The sequence below is a fragment of the Aquarana catesbeiana genome, linkage group LG11 (genome assembly GCF_042186555.1).
Source record: "Aquarana catesbeiana isolate 2022-GZ linkage group LG11, ASM4218655v1, whole genome shotgun sequence".
In the NCBI taxonomy this organism is placed as follows: domain Eukaryota; kingdom Metazoa; phylum Chordata; class Amphibia; order Anura; family Ranidae; genus Aquarana; species Aquarana catesbeiana.
The window spans coordinates 23,023,856-23,041,127 of record NC_133334.1 but is presented as its reverse complement, the minus strand read 5'-3'; the positions used below and the strand labels follow the sequence as shown (position 1 = coordinate 23,041,127).

At 41.5% G+C, this 17,272-nt stretch overlaps 1 protein-coding gene across 6 annotated transcripts in view; it reads left to right on the top strand.

The window, feature by feature from the left end:
• The first annotated feature begins 778 nt into the window (after positions 1-778).
• The window catches only part of MICAL2 (microtubule associated monooxygenase, calponin and LIM domain containing 2), a 320,593-nt gene continuing 304,099 nt past the window's right edge, over positions 779-17,272 (top strand). For 2 of the 6 annotated variants that reach the window (XM_073604063.1, XM_073604067.1), the window contains exon 1: positions 12,611-12,770. The gene's annotated coding sequence lies outside the window, so the exon portion shown is untranslated. Of the gene's footprint in view, positions 883-12,608; positions 12,771-17,272 lie in introns of those variants that run through there. The other 4 variants (XM_073604065.1, XM_073604070.1, XM_073604069.1 and 1 more) reach the window with 4 other exon arrangements.

The following is a 17,272-nucleotide window of genomic DNA, read 5'->3' as shown; positions in this document are numbered from 1 at the left end:
GCCCCATGGAGGGGAGAGGGTTGATGATAGCCCAATGCAGGGGAGAGGGTTGAGGATAGCCCCATGTAGGGGAGAGGGTTGAGGATAGCCCCATGTAGGGGAGAGGGTTGAGGATAGCCCCATGTAGGGGAGAGGGTTGAGGATAACCCCATGGAGGGGAGAGGGTTGATGATAGCCCAATGCAGGGGAGAGGGTTGAGGATAGCCCCATGTAGGGGAGAGGGTTGAGGATAGCCCCATGTAGGGGAGAGGGTTGAGGGTAGCCCCATGTAGGGGAGAGGGTTGAGGATAACCCCATGAAGGGGAGAGGGTTGAGGATAACCCCATGGAGGGGAGAGGGTTGAGGATAGCCCCATGTAGGGGAGAGGGTTGAGGATAGCCCCATGTAGGGGAGAGGGTTGAGGATAGCCCCATGTAGGGGAGAGGGTTGAGGATAGCCCCATGTAGGGGAGAGGGTTGAGGATAGCCCCATGTAAGGTATTGTAGAAGGGACAGAACAGAGAGGTGACTTATATTATCCCTGAGATATTGCAGTTGTATTTTCTGGCACAGAATGAGGTCACCCCGGATTGTATTTTACCTTTTATGGTTCCAGGTTTGCGCTCCTCCCCGGGACACCTGACACCTCTCCGCAGCCACCTTTGTCACATTTACTGGCGCCTCCTGTCCTCAGATCCTTTTACGGTGAAAACACACATGGAGCAATCCGTTATTGATTAATGAGCAGCACTTAGACCTGTAAACACGGTATATATACAAACACATCCACCGCACACTGCTACCTCCACATCCTGCAATACATCCAACTTCAAGAAAGATATTATCGGCCAGTCAGGACCCATCAAACCGTCACCAATTTTATTTAGGGGATTGCTGGGAGCTGGTGAGTCCATAGTTACATAAATGGGAAATTAACAGTCACTAATATCAATCATTTACTACAAAATGTCTAAAGTCTTTCACAAAGCTTGCCTATGATTGCTGACACACATGGTATGGCCTAAACTAAGGGGCGTATGTATAAAGATTCGTATCAAAACTGTATGTGAATTCATTCTGTGTGAATGGGGCAAAATGAAATGTTAGGCTTTATTCTCTGCAAAACGAATGTGTGAATGGGGAAAATACCACATTACATCCACTAGATGGCGATGGCTATCCGAAGAAATAAGTATGCTCATCTGCGCCATCTAGTGGCCACAAGGTGGTATTTTACACATTCACAAATTCAATCTGCAGAGAATATAACCCAAGAACATCGATTTTTGCCCCATTCACACAGAACGATCTGCCATGCGGTCGGATGAATAGCTATGTAAATGTTTTTATAAATACATCCCTAAGTGTAATATTCAGCTGGCTTTTAGACATGTGCAGAACGAAAAAAAAAATAGTTTTGATTTGTCATGCAAAAAATTGTGCTTAGTTAAATTAATTGAATTCATTTTCAGAATTAGTTTTGTTTTGTTTATTGGAATTGGATTCAAATTTTCCAAATCAATTTCAATTTGACCGAATTCAGAAAATTTAAACTGGCATTCAAATTTGAATTTATTATATTTGAAATTCAAATTTCTGAAGACTGTTATATTTTTTCTATTTTATTTTATTCTATTCTATTTTTTTCCATTCTATTCTTTTCTATTCTCTTATTTTCTACTCTATTCTCTTATTTTCTCTTCTATTCTTTTCTAATTTATTCCAGTCTAATCTATTCTATTCGAAATTCTAATTTATTCCATTCGAAATTCAGATTTGGGTAGACAATTATATTCTTTCTGTTTTATTCTGTTGTATTCTAGTCTATTGTTTTTTCTATCCTGTTCTATTATTCTATTCAAAATTTGAATTTATTCTATTCCAAATTCGAATTTTGGAAGACGATTATATTCTTTCTATTTTATTCTATTGTATTCTAGTCTATTGTTTTTTTCTATCCCATTCTATTATTTGCTATTATAGTCTTTTCTATTCTATTGAATTCTAGTTGATTGTTTTTCTATTCTAATCGGTTCTATTCTTCTATTCAAAGGCAGTTATATTCTATCTATTTTATTTTATTCTATTCCATTGTTTTTTTCTATTTTGTTTATTTCTATTCTATTCTATTTGATTCTATTCCCTTATTTTCTATTCTAATCTATTCTTTTATTTTCTACTCTGTTCGCTTTTACTCTATTTTTTCTATTCTATTATTTTCTATTCTATTCCTTTATTTTCTATTATATTTTATTCTTTTCTTTTCTTTTCTATTCCCTTATTTTCTATTCTATTCTAATCTATTCTTTTATTTTCTATTCTGTTTGCTTTTACTCTATTTTTTCTATTCTATTATTTTCTATTCTATTCCTTTATTTTCTATTACATTTTATTATATTCTTTTCTTTTCTATTCTCTTCTGTTTTACTCTATTCTTTTCTGTTTTATTCTATTCTTTTATATTCTTTTTGATTTGTTTTCAAATTCCATTTAAATTTGATTTGAATTAGCATTTTAGCAGAATTTAATTTCATTATTTCGGATTCATTTAAATTTGTTACTATTGTAATTTGGAAATTCGAATAAATCCAATTCCCAAAAAAGAAAAAATTTGTACGAATTTTGATTCGGAATGAAATGAACCGCACATGTCTACTGGCTTTACCGTTTAGCCGCCCCTCCCCCCCAAGAAACCAGCCGCCACTGCTCCTGTGTTCACTGAACATCAGGGCAGCTGCTTAGCAAGGAACCCCAAAACTAGCGGCGATATCTGTAGTAGCGCTGCCTAAGCTGGTCCAAGTAAAAATTTCCGTACTTGGAATTCTTATTTAGTTACTCTGTTGCACCTGCTGGAGTGTATTAGAGTGTAGTACCTCTGCCAGCCTGAAGAGGTCACCGCTGCCATTACCAATCATACATCTCAATATTCATTAACATCAGAAATCCCTCTTCTGAACCAAATCCACTACTGACAAAGAATGATCTCTATCATTGTATTTATGAATTCATTCTCCTGTCACAATCAATATTCTGATACTTGAATTCAATTCTAAAGGGGGGATATGATCTCTATATATAAATACATAAGGGGGATATGATCTCCATTTATAAATACATAAGGGGGGATATGATCTCCATATATAAATACATAAGGGGGGATATGATCTCCATGTATAAATACATAAGGGGGTGGGCGGCACAGTGGTGTAGTGGATAGCACTCTCACCTAGCAGTAAGAAGGGTCACTGGTTCGAATCCCAACCACGACACTACCTGCCTGGAGTTTGCATGTTCTCCCTGTGCCTGCGTGGGTTTCCTCCAGGCACTCTGGTTTCTCTCACACTCCAAAGACATGCTGGTAGGTTAATTAGATCCTGTCTAAATTGTCCCTAGTATGTATGAATGTGAGTTAGGGACCTTAGATTGTAAGCTCCTTGAGGGTAGGGACTGATGTGAATGTACAATGTATATGTAAAGCGCTGCGTAAATTGACAGCGCTATATAAGTACCTTAAATAGATCATATCCCCCCTTATGTATAAATACATAAGGGGAATATGATCTCCATGTATAAATACATAAGGGGGGATATGATCACCATGTATAAATACATAAGGGGGGGGATATGATCTCCATGTATAAATACATAAGGGGGGATATGATCACCATGTATAAATACATAAGGGGGGGGAATATGATCTCCATGTATAAATACATAAGGGGGATATGATCTCCATGTATAAATACATAAGGGGGGGGATATGATCTCCATGTATAAATACATAAGGGGGGGGGATATGATCTCCATGTATAAATACATAAGGGGGATATGATCTCCATGTATAAATACATAAGGGGAATATGATCTCCATGTATAAATACATAAGGGGGGGGGGGGATATGATCTCCATGTATAAATACATAAGGGGGGATATGATCACCATGTATAAATACATAAGGGGGGGATATGATCTCCATGTATAAATACATAAGGGGGGGGGATATGATCTCCATGTATAAATACATAAGGGGGATATGATCTCCATGTATAAATACATAAGGGGGGATATGATCTCCATGTATAAATACATAAGGGGGGGGGGGAATATGATCTCCATGTATAAATACATAAGGGGGGGGGATATGATCTCCATGTATAAATACATAAGGGGGGATATGATCACCATGTATAATACATAAGGAGGGGGGGGGATATGATCTCCATGTATAAATACATAAGGGGGGGGGGGGATATGATCACCATGTATAATACATAAGAGAGGATATGATCTCCATGTATAATACATAAGGGGGATATGGTCTCCATGTATAAATATGTAAGGGGTCCATATAGTGAACTTAGTGTTGAGTTATTCATTTTACGGTCACCACAGAGGACAAAGGGGCACTCTTTACTTATAGAGGAAAAGAGATTTCATCTCCAAATACGGAAAGGTTTCTTCACAGTAAGAGCTGTGAAAATGTGGAATAGACTCCCTCCAGAGGTGGTTCTGACCAGCTCAGTAGATTTATAAAAAGTCTGGATCCTTTCCTTATTGTACAGAATATAACTGGGTACTGACATTTAGAGGTAAAGTTGATCCAGGGAAAATCCGATTGCCTCTCTGGGATCGGGAAGGATTTTTTTCCCCTGCTGTAGTAAATTGGATCATGCTGTGCTGGGGGGGTTTATTTTGCCTTCCTCTGGATCATCTGTGGGTATGGGATTGTGTATATGGAAGTGTATGATATTTTTAAAAACTTTTTTTTATTGGTTGAACTGGATGGACTTGTGTCTTTTTTCACGCTGACTATAACTATATTGTCATTATTATTGTGACAACATCAACATTTCCGGGAACATTTGTTGTGTCTATCGTAGGGTCCTCGAGGGTCCCGGATCACCACAATCTGACCAGGACTTGGTAAATAAAAGCAAATACAGAAATAAAAATAATCTAAAAATAACAATGTAATTATAGAGAAGAAAATGTTACTTTGCAGACTTCTATTGTGACACGTGGAGACGAGTCCTTCCAGGAACCGGGTTCTCTCTCCGTCCCTGGAAGAGCGGGGGAGGGGGTGACATCGTGTGCCAACTTTACTATACATGGCGGGTAACGGCCTTACCGCGGCGTGCGCTCAGTCTGGACTTTACCACCATAAAGGTGACACATAGAAGCTGGATTGGTGGCAGGAGGGCAGAAGGGCAAACATGCCAGGAGATGCTGCCGGAGCCACTCCTGGACCTGAGGGCACAGAGCTGTTCGCCAGGCCGGATCTGCCAGTTTTTTTTAAACAAACTCTTCACCACGCTCTATTAACAATTAAACAAATGACATAAACCAAATGCCATGAAAAAAAAAAAAGTTTGATAAGCGCAAATAAAAACCTGACATCACCCATCCTCTGTACACTGCGGACCTCTCTACATAGGAAGCTGCACGGTGGCCACCAAGCGCTAATAAACCCAAAAATATAAATGTAATATATGGCAGCTTACCAATCATTCCATGTGGCGCTTGCATTTGTTTTCTTTTTTAGGCTTTTTTTTTTCTTCTATTTTCATCCGGTGATCCAGCCAGTAAGTCTGTTGTTTTTTAAAAACACAAGCTCTCCAACAGAATGTATCAGTTAAAGGGATGAGACCAGAGGCGGCCCGTCCAATAGGGACATACGGGCGCCACCCCCCCCCCCCCCCCCCATGATCTACATGCAGAGACGCCGGACGGCGGATGCATGGATTCCAATGGGGGGGTGGGGGGGGGAGTGAGGGTGTTAAGCACATGGTTAGAGCCAGAGGCTGTCCCTGATTTGGAGCAATGTCCCTCTGTCTCTCGTTCCTCCTCATCTGTCCCAGCGGTAAACCTTTCATCTGATTTCTTTTAAAAGCCAATATAAATGAGTATTAGTGGTAAAAAAAAAAGGCCCTTGTGAATTTAATTAACCATTTTTTAGGGGGGTTAATTCTCCTTTAAGAGGGTGTGGCAGGGGGCATGTCCTATGCCTACATACGTTTTCTAGTAGGTGTCCCTCATTCCCATCTCAAAATGTTGGGAGGTATGCTAATAGGCTTCAAAAAAAGGGTGGCCCACCCAGTTTTGTTACAATAGGGAATTCATTTTTGCTATTGTAACACTGAATGTCCTCCCGGCCAGTCAGGAAGCTGGTCATGAGACCCGTCACCTGATTGGCCGAATGGAGATCCGATCGGATTGGCCGGCTGCAGGAGGAGGGAGGAGACGGGAACCGAGGCAACAAGCAGCCCGGAGAGAAGCTGACACCGCTTGGCTGACAGCTGATCACATGGTCGGGATCGATTCCTTACTCCGATCTGTGATCAGGCGAGTCTCATAGACTCGCTGATCACAGAGCGCGCCCCGCGTGCCCTGCAGGGGGCGCGCAGGCTGCTCGGGCACCGGAGGACGTCAATAGACGAACTCCCGGCAAAGTAGGTCTGCGCTGTAGCCGTCATTCGGCTATAGCGCGGATCTGAACAAGTTAAGGTGTCATTAACAACGAATGGCACCACAAACGAAACACACAGGTTTAAACACTTAAGGACCGGAAGAATTTACCCCCTTAATGACCAGAGCACTGTTTGCGATTCGGGCACTGCGTCGCTTTAACTGACAATTGCGCGGTCGTGCAACGTTGTACCCAAACAAAATTCATGTTCTTTTTTCCCCACAAATAGAGCTTTCTTTTGGTGGTATTTGATCACCTCTGCGGTTTTTGTTTGCGCTATAAACAAAAAAAAAAAGAGCGACAATTTTGGAAAAAAAACAATATTTTTTACTTTTTTCTATAATAAATATCCCCCCAAAAATTTTAAACAAACACCAAATTTCTTCCTCAGTTTAGGCTGATATATATTCTACATATTTTTGGTAAAAACAAATCACAATAAGCGTATATTGATTGTTTTGCGAAAAAGTTATAGCGTCTACAAAATAGGGGATAGTTTTATGGCATTTTTATTATTCATTTTTATTTTACTAGTAATGGCGGCGATCAGCGATTTTTAGCGGAACTGCGACATTGCGGCGGACACTTTTGACACTTTTTTTTTGTGTACAATGACTGAGGCTCGTTATCTAGTGTTATCTAAAGAGGCATACAACCTCCCCGCGATCGATGTTGCAAAGAACGGAGCTATCGGTGCTGCCCGTGGAAAGCTTTGTCAGCCTGTCAATATTTCAGAGGAACCTCCCCGAATACCGCGAAAAACAAACAATTCTATCACATTCCGTCAATAGTCCTGGCAGGGCGTCAGATAATGTTGGCTCTGTTTAGGGGTCATCGGGTTGATTGGAAGGTTTAGAAAATGTTGTCGTCTTGCAGTGTTGCGGGATGTCGCAAGACAACACGATGGATTAAAATTAGGAACTAATACATTTTTTTTTTTTTAACCACTTAAGGACCGAGCCTCTTTTAAAGTGTTGTTTGCAAGTTAAAAACTGTTTTTTTTTTGCTAGAAAATTACTTAGCACCCCCAAACATTATACATTTTTTTTTCTAACACCCTAGAAAATAAAATGGCGGTCATTGCAATACTTTCTGTCACACCGTATTTGCGCAGCGGTTCTACAAGCGCACGTTTTTTGGAAAAAATACACTTTTTTTAATAAAAAAATAAGACAACAGTAAAGTTAGCCCAATTTTTTTCTATATTGTGAAAGATAATGTTACACCGAGTAAATTGATACCCAACATGTCACGCTTCAAAATTTCGCCCGCTCGTGGAATGGCGACAAACTTTTACCCTTAAAAATCTCCATAGGCGACGTTTAAAAAAATTCTACAGGTTGCATGTTTTAAGTTACAGAGGAGGTCTATGGCTAGAATTATTGCTCTCGCTCTAACGATCGCGGCGACACCTCACATGTGTGGTGTGAACACCGTTTTCATATGTGGGCGCTGCTCACGTATGCGTTCATTTCTGCACGTGAGCTCAGCAGGATGGGGAAGGTTTACATTTTTTTTTCTTATTTATTTTAACTTTTATTTTTACACTGTTTTTTAAAAAAAAAAAAATTGTGTCATTTTTTTTCCTATTACAAGAAATGTAAACATCCCTTATAATAGAAAAAAAGCATGACAGGACCTCTTAAATATGAGATCTGGGTTGGTCAAAAAGACCTCAGATCTCATATTTACACTAAAATGCAATAATAAAAAAAAAATTGTCATTTAAAAAAAGAATTAAAAAAAATGTCTATTTAAGAGCTGTAGGTTTAAGTGACGCTTTGACGTCGCTTCCGCCCTGCAATGTCATGGAGATGGGTGGGGGTCATCTTCAACCTCACTCGTCTCCATGCCCAGCTAGTGAAAACATACAATCGCCTCCGCCGCTGCCGACGGCTCCGGTAAGCGGCGGAGGGCATCGGAGCGTGGCAGGGGGGGGCCTCTCCCTCCGCCGATAAAAGTGATCTTGAGGCGAATCCTCTGCAGAGACCACTTTTATCTTGAAGTGGACCGCCGGCCGAACAAGAGGATACCGGGGTTATGGCAGCTAGCTGCTACCATAACAACGATATCCTCCTTCAAAATTAGGACGTGTATCGGCATGTGGCAGTCCGGAAGTGGTTAATGAGGTAAATACATCTGTAGTCTTCTATATGGCCAGTAGGTGGTGCTGCAGATTCCTTTTTCATATCTTTAGCAGGATTTCTTTTCAGCTGTGCTCACTATTTACAGGACTCATCCCAGCAGCCATTTCTTCCTTATCAGAGGTGTCAATCGAGAGCTGCAAGGTGGGCTGCTCTGATGTGCTATCTTTTAACCCATAACGCATTGGGAAGCCTAAGCTGGAAAAGCCAACCCTAAGGCTGGGTCCACACATATGTGTTTAATAGAATTTCAATGCACTTTGCCAGCATACGTGCGTTTTAATTGCTCCACAAAGCACCTGCTCTATGTGAGGTCACAAAAAATATAAATGATTACATCTGTAGTCTTTTATCAGGCCAGTAGGTGGTGCTGCAGTTTCCTTTTCACATCTTCAGCAGGATTTCTTTTCAGCTGTGCGCACTTCTTACAGGACTCATCCCAGCCCTCATTTCTTCCTTATCAGAGGTGTCAATTAGACATCGGAAGATGCAAGGTGGGTTGGTCTGATGTGCTATCTTTTAACCCATAATGCACTGGGAATCCTGAGCTGAAAAGGCCGATAAGGCATGGTGGCATTGCATAGAGAAGCACAGAGACCCAACGACTTGTTCACTGAAGACAGAGGGGGGACACGGAGGAGATGGAGGGGGGAAGCCACGGTCGGTGGGCACCATCCAACATGGCAGTCTGGGAGCAGCACAGGGTGAATGAGCGGGGGGGGGGGCGTCCGTGGTCAGGTCCATCTGCCGCCCCCCAGACCGATGGAGCACAGTATGTTAATGGGGAACCAGGGAAGGCAAAATATAAGTAGATTAAACCTCATTTTCAGCTAAGTGATTTATTTGGCGCTGGATCGATATGCATGGTAAGGAATCGTCTGTGATTGGGCGTCTTGCAGATCGATTCTTCCGGGCAGATCAGTCGGGTTCTCTTTGTTGTGTATATATATATGTGTATTACTTCCCATTTGTCTGTGATAAGGACATAATTACACTCCGCTCTAATCCGAAATCTGATCTCATCATCCACAACATAAAAAGATTTCCTCTCTGATTGTCTTTCATCGGCGCTCTGATTGGACGCGTTCCGACACGTTTCAACAAAGGATGAAAATAAACAAAATACCTTTAAGTAATTGGCCGGATGATTACACCTGTAATTACGATCACACGGAAAATAAACCATCGTACTTTACATTGACAGTTTGCTCGTCTAATCAACCCGCGGACTTACATTTCTTACCTTTATCATTGAAGTAATAGTAATGTAAAGTAATGAAATAAAAAGCTGACAGAGTTCTAGCACCCCCTACTTAAAGTGGTTGTAATATGAACAAAGCATACCCCTCTATAGAGTGTACTTGTCTCAATCCAGAGCACTAAGTGTCATTTCTGTCTGCTGCCTCCTTCCTCTGCTATCAGCATGAGTCCCTTCTGACACCGAGAGATAAAGGGAGGGGCGGGACCTCCAGCACACAGCCTGTGATTGACAGCCTCAGCTCTGTTCCTCTTTGCTGTGTGAAAAGGGGGGGGTGTCCCTTTTCTCCAATCAGCTCTCACTGAGCTCTGCAGACTGTAACTTCACCACTCTCTGCTTTCTGAAAGCTCAGACAAGCTGTATAAATTCTGGACTTTGGCTGTAGAGAAGAGAAGAGTGCAGATAAACAGGTACAACTTATGTAGGAGAATTTACAACCCTAACCCTATTATTAACCCTAATCCCAACCCCTAACCCTAATATTAACCCCTAATCCTAACCCTAATCCCAAACCTAACCCCAATCCCCAATATTAACCCTAATCCTAACCCTAATTTTAACCCTAATTCTAACCCCTAACCCTAATATTAACCCTAATCCTTTCATGACTAAGCCTATTTTTGACCTTTGGTGTTTACAAGTTAAAATCCATATTTTTTGCTAGAAAATTACTTAGAGCCCCCAAACATTATATATATATATATTTTTAGCAGAGAATCTAGAGAATAAAATGGAGATTGTTGCAATATTTTTTATCACACGGTATTTGTGCAGCGGTGTTTTAAACGCAAATTTTTGGGAAAAGGGAGACTTTCATGAATTTTAAAAAAACCAAACAGTAAAGTTAGCCCAATTTTTTTGTATAATGTGAAAGATGATGTAACGCCGAGTAAATAGATACCAAACATGTCACGCTTTATAATTGCACGCACTCGTGGAATGGCGACAAACTACGGTATAACCCCGGAAAGCCGAGTACCCATATCTCGGTGGGAAGGGGCTAATATTAACTCCTAACCCTAATCCCAACCCCTACCCCAATCCCTAATATTAACCCCAAATCCTAACCCATAATCCTAACAGATAATCCTAATATTGACCCCCTAACCCCTAACATTGACCCCTTACCCTAATATTGACCCCCAACCCTAATTCTAGCCCCTAACCCTAACATTGACCCCCAACACTAATCCTAACCCCTATATTGACCCCCTAACCCCAGTATTGACCCCTAACCCTAATTGTAACCCCTGATCCTAATCCCAAACCACAACTCTAATATTAACCCCTAATCTTCACACCTAATATTATCCCTAACCCTAATATTGACCCCTAACCCTAATATCAACCCCAATTCCTAACCTTTAATCCTAACAGATAACCCTAATATTGACCCCTATCCCCTAACACCAACCCAAATATTGACCCCTAACCCTAATATTAATCCCTAATCTTAACATCTAATATTAACCCCTAACCCTAAAATTGACCCCTAATCCTAACCCTAATCCCAACCCCTAATATTAACCCTAAATCCTAACAGATAACCCAGATATTGACCCCCTAACCCTAATATTGACCCCTAACCCCAACCCCAATATTTACCCCTAACCCTAATATTAACCCCTGATACTAATCCCAACCCATAACCCTGATATTAACCCCTAACCCTAATACTGACCACTAACCCTAATCTTAACCCCTAACCCTAATATTGACCCCTAATCTCAACCCCTAAAATTAACTCCAAATCCTAACCCTTAATTCTAACATATAACCCTAACATTAACCCGCAATCCCAACCCTAATATTGACCCCCTAACCCTAATATTAACCTCTAATCCTAACCCCTAACCTAACAAAACAAATACATAAAATTAAGTAAATAAAAAAAGAAATAAATTAAACCTTAACCATAACCTTTAACCCCTAACCCTGATCCTTAACTCTTTAAAAAAAAGTAATAACAATAATAATAATAATAATAATAATAATAATAATAATAGTAAATAAATAATAAATAAAAGCAGAAGGAAAGGCTGGAAAACCTAGCAACAAATGATGAAACAGAGGATATTTTTCTCTATTGGCTAATAAAAAAACAAAAAACGCCAAAGCTCAAAAGTGCTTTAAAGACGCTGTACAAAAACGAGCAAACTATAACAAAAATAAATGCCTGAATAAATGCTCAAAAACACAACGCTCAGGTGTGAATGCAGCATTACAGACCAGAAGGGAGCTGATCAGTGAAATTAACTGTCGGAGTGTACATGCACTTTAATTGTCGGGGTGTACATGCACTTTAATTGTCGGGGTGTACATGCACTTTAATTGTCGGGGTGTACATGCACTTTAATTGTCGGGGTGTACATGCACTTTAAGAAATCTGCACACAGTGACACGGGACTCACACACATCCTTGTACAATGTTTGTCTGTCAGGATCCACCATTGCCTGGGGAGCTGATTCAGCATGCATCCCTTCTGCCTATGTAAGCGCCATCCTTATAGCAATAAAGCTCATCCATCCCACGGAGTCACCCTATAAAAGTGTCAGCTCATGCTGGAAATAGATAAAAGCCTGTGATGAGTGCAGTGATGAGTACACTGTATATACTATATATATATACCATACACACAGTCACACATGTGCTCAGCCTGTCCCCCAGCCCTTGTCACCTCTCCCTTCCCTGAGTGACAGGCGGGAGGGGCGGGGCGATAGAGTCCCTGGAGTGGATTGGCTGAGCGCTGCAGGCCACGCCCCCTCCCCAGCCCCACTCCCTGCACACACACAGCAGAGCCATGAGAGGTGAGCTGTCAGTGTGCGCTGCCTGCGCTGGGATCTATAGAGAGCTGGGACCTTGGTGAGACACTATGGATGCATGCTGACCGCCCTGCTCCCCCCTGGATGGGGTCTGCTCATGGTAAGCACAATGTTCCTTTATCCTCTCTTTATTCCCATGTGTTAGGTGACAGCAGGGACAGGGACACTTCCAGCAGGGCAGGGTGGGGTGCCTTGCCACCTGCACCCAGGGGTGTCCCTGCTTCTGATTGGGGGTGTCCCTGCCTCTGATTGGGGGTGTCCCTGCCTCTGATTGGGGGTGTCCCTGCCTCTGATCCCCCTTACAGGGTCACTAGATCCCCCATCAGGAAGTGGTTATTATTATTTGCTGTGCTCAGGCTGGTAGTTCTATAGGGTGAGACTTACATAACTACCCCCTGCCAGTGCTTCCCTGTCCTGGGGGAGGGGAGGGGGTGTCCCTGCTGTTCTGGTGGGTCATGGCAGTCCTTATAGGTTGGATCCAGCTCTTTGGAGTTAATATCTGATCTGCAGTTCACTGTGCTTGTGGTCCTGGGGGTGCAGAGGGGCAGGATTAGTGTCCCTGGATATGGTAATAAAATGTTGGGGACACCTGGGGGGCAGGGGGGGGGGCAATCAGTCATTGGGGCACTCAGTACCAGAACATGACCCTCTAGCTCCCAGGGCAAGGATCCAGAACCCCCCCCCCCCCATGATAATACCTGTTGTAGAATGGGTGTACTACCCTGTATCTATTCTTTGCCCCCTTGCTTTACTGTGCCCAGGGCAGTTCCCCCTCCTGCCCACCCCCTGTCTCTCCATGTAGGACTACATAACACCTCCCTTTCTTCTCCATACCTGGGGAATTTGTATTGCAGCCCTCAGAGATAGCAGGAAAGCACGCTAATGTATAACAGGGGGAGGTGTTCTGTAGTTCATTGAGATAGCAGGAAACACTGCGAACATATAAGAGAGGGGAGGGGTGGTGTTCTGTAGTGCACTAAGATAGCAGGAAACAATACTTACATATAACAGGGGAAGATGTTCTGTAGTACAAGGATATGGCAGCAAACCATGTTATTGTATAACAGGGGGAGGTGTTCTGTGCTACACAAAGATACCAGGAAACCATGCTAACTGCTAACAGGGGGAGGTGTTCTGTAGTACACTAAGATAGCAGGAAACCATGCTAACTGCTAACAGGGGGAGGTGTTCTGTGGTACATTGAGATAGCAGGAAACCATGGTAGTGTCTAACAGGCGGAGGTGTTCTGTAGTACACTGAGAAAGCAGTAAACCAGGCTAATGTGTAACAGGGGAAGGTGTTCTGTAGTACATTGAGATAGCAGGAAACAATGCTTACTGATGGCAGGGGAAAGTGTTCTGTAGTGCACTGAGATAGCAGGAAGCAATGCTAACGTATAACAAGTGGAGGTGTTCTGTGGTATATTGAGATAGTACAAAACAATGCTAACGCATAACAGGGGGAGTTGTTCTGTAGAACATCGAGATAGCAGGTATGTGTGCTAATGTATAACGTAGGGAGGTGGTTTGTAGCACACTGAGCTAGCAGGAAACCATCCTAACATATAATAGAGGGGAGGTGTTTTGTAGTAATAGCAGGGAACAATGCTAACTGATAACAGGCACTGAATGTGATCAGCTCTTGCTGAACAGACATAATAAAACACGTTCGATGGGATATCTAAAGTAGAACTAAAGGAAAAACTTTTTTTTTCTTTTCTTTAGCTTTGGATGGAGTGGAGAGGGATTAGAACCCCTGTCAGGTTTTATTGCTGTCTGTGTCCCCGTTAGGGAGATTCCCGATCCTGGTGACCGTTATCACCGAAAGTAGAAGAAAATCCCAAATTTTGGGTTGTCATTAGAACAGGAATAGAGAAGACATCTTCCAACGGGGACACTAGTTTTTCATCACTTTGCAGGGATTTCCTCTGACTTCCTGTTTTGGCTATGGGACAGGAAGTGAAGGAAAATCTCCCCAATGGGGCACAGATGGCAAAAAAAAACCCAAAAAACTAACAAAGGTTATAATCCTCTCTTACACAAAAAAAACATACAAAAAAAAAAAAAGATTAGTTCTACTTTAAAGTTTATGTAAACTCTAATAAACTTCTCGATTTTTTTACCCTCTATTTTGGTCTGCTAATTATACCATAGAAAGCGTTTTATTATGTCTGTTCATCAACAACAAAAAAAAGCTGTGTGTCCAGCCAAATCTTGTGAGCTGATAACTTCCTGTTCCTGTAGTCGACATTGTTCCCTTTATCTTGGTGGACTACAAAACACCTCCCTCTGTTATGGACATGAGAAGGAGGTGTTATGTAGTCCTAACATAGGGGGGGATCTACTAAGGCCGGGATCACATGTGCGGCTGGGGGTTTCGTGCCTGGAGTCCGGTGCATTCCTGTTCACCAATTCAGGTTCAAATTTTTATTTTTTTGAATTCACACCTGAATCGGACCCAAACACGCACCTGACCCTTCTTCAAACCGGACCGCGGCCGCCCCGGACATGTGTAAACCGTGGGGAGCCAGTCACGCTTGCCTGTCATGCATGAATTGGATGCGAGGAAACCCAGAAAAGCAAAGTCCATAAAGACATGGATGAGCGAGTTTGGGGTGAAGGAACTTGACTGGCCTGCACAGAGTCCTGACCTCAACCCGATAGAACACCTTTGGGATGAATTAGAGCAGAGACTGCGAGCCAGGCCTTCTCATCCAACATCAGTGCCTGACCTCACAAATGCGCTTCTGGAAGAATGGTCAAACATTCCTATAGACACACTCCTAAACCTTGTAGACGGCCTTCCCAGAAGAGTTGAAGCTGTTATAGCTGCAAAGGGCGGAGCCAACTCAATATTGAACCCTACGGACTAAGACTGGGATGTCATTAAAGTTCATGTGTGTGTAAAGGCAGGTGTCCCAATACTTTTGACAATATAGTGTACATCCCATAATGATATAATAATAATATTATGAAATAATAATAATAAGATATAATAATATAATATATATACCGGTAATATAGATCTCACCTTCCTACTAGAACACCCACTAAGATCCATATGATGATGAATAGTAAATATTATCCTGGTACAGGAGAAGCTGTCACTGCTAATAGAACTCTTTGTATTATCTTGTTATTCTATTATTGTTACATTGTTATTGTCATATGTGTAACACTGTAATAGGATTTGTTTCTGGCACAGCATTGATCATCTGGGTATGAAAACTTTGTGGTGTTAAAGTGACATTGTACAGTAATTGTAACGTGCATTGTACTGATAATGTAATCATTGTACACACAGTGGGGTGTAGCCGGTATATTGGTATTTATAGGTATATATTGGCTATAGGGACATTTTTTTTTGTCACAGTGGCTGTATGGCCGTGGTAGAGGCGTTGCACTGTATATTGTGAAATTGCACGCAATGTAATGCATTCTATTAAAAATGATATTAAACTTATAACAGAGACATTATGCTGTTTGTAGTGGCAATGCGCCTGCAATAGACACATTTCGATGTTAACAATGGCTTTACACCTGTAGGAGATGAATTCCATTGGTAAATGTGGCCGTACACACCTGTATTACAGGCACACTGATATTAATTAGAGCATTATATCTATAATAGAAGGAATGTATAAATTATGGAATTATATCTGTAGTAGATGTATTATATTGTTAACAGTGGCATTTTACTTGTAGTGGTAGAATTGTGTTGTTAAATGTGACATGACACCTGTAGTAGAGGTATTATGATGTGGCATTGTGTCTGTAGTAGAGGCATTCTATTGCTAACTGTGGCAGCACATCTGTAATACAGACATTATGATGCTAACCATGGCTCTACTTTTGTAGCAAAGGCAATGCATTGTTGACTGTGGAATTACGCCTGTAGTAGTGACTTTATGTTGTTAACCGTTGTATCATACATGTAGTAGAGGCATTGCATTGCTAACAGGGCCAGTATTTTGTGCCTATATTAGAACTGTTATATTAATACAAGAGCCATTGTTTCCTACTTGTAGCAGGTCATCCTATTCTACCTGTAGTAGATCACTCTCTTCTACCTGTAGTAGTTCATTCTATTCTACCTGTAGCAGATCACAATATGCCACCTATAATAGATCATTCTATTCTACCTGTAGCCAATCATTCTCTTCTACCTGTAGTAGATCATTCTTCTCTACCTGCAATAAATCATTCTATTCTACCTTTAGCAGATCATTCAATTTTACCTGTAGGAGATCATTACATTCTACCTGTAGCAGATATTCTCTCTACCTGTAGTAAATCATTCTATTCTACCAGTAGTATTTCATTCTATTCTACCTGTAGCCAATCATTCTCTTCTACCTGTAGGGGATCATTCTATTCTACCTGTAGGAGATCATTCTATTCTACCTGTAGTAGATCATTCTATTCTAACTGTAGGAGATCATTCTATTCTACCTGTAGTAGTTCATTCTTTTCTACCTGTAGTAGTTCATTCTATTCTACCTGTAGTAGTTCATTCTATTCTACCTGTAGCCAATCATTCTCGTCTACCTGTAGGAGAACATTCTATTCTACCTGTAGCAGATCACAATATGCCACCTATAGT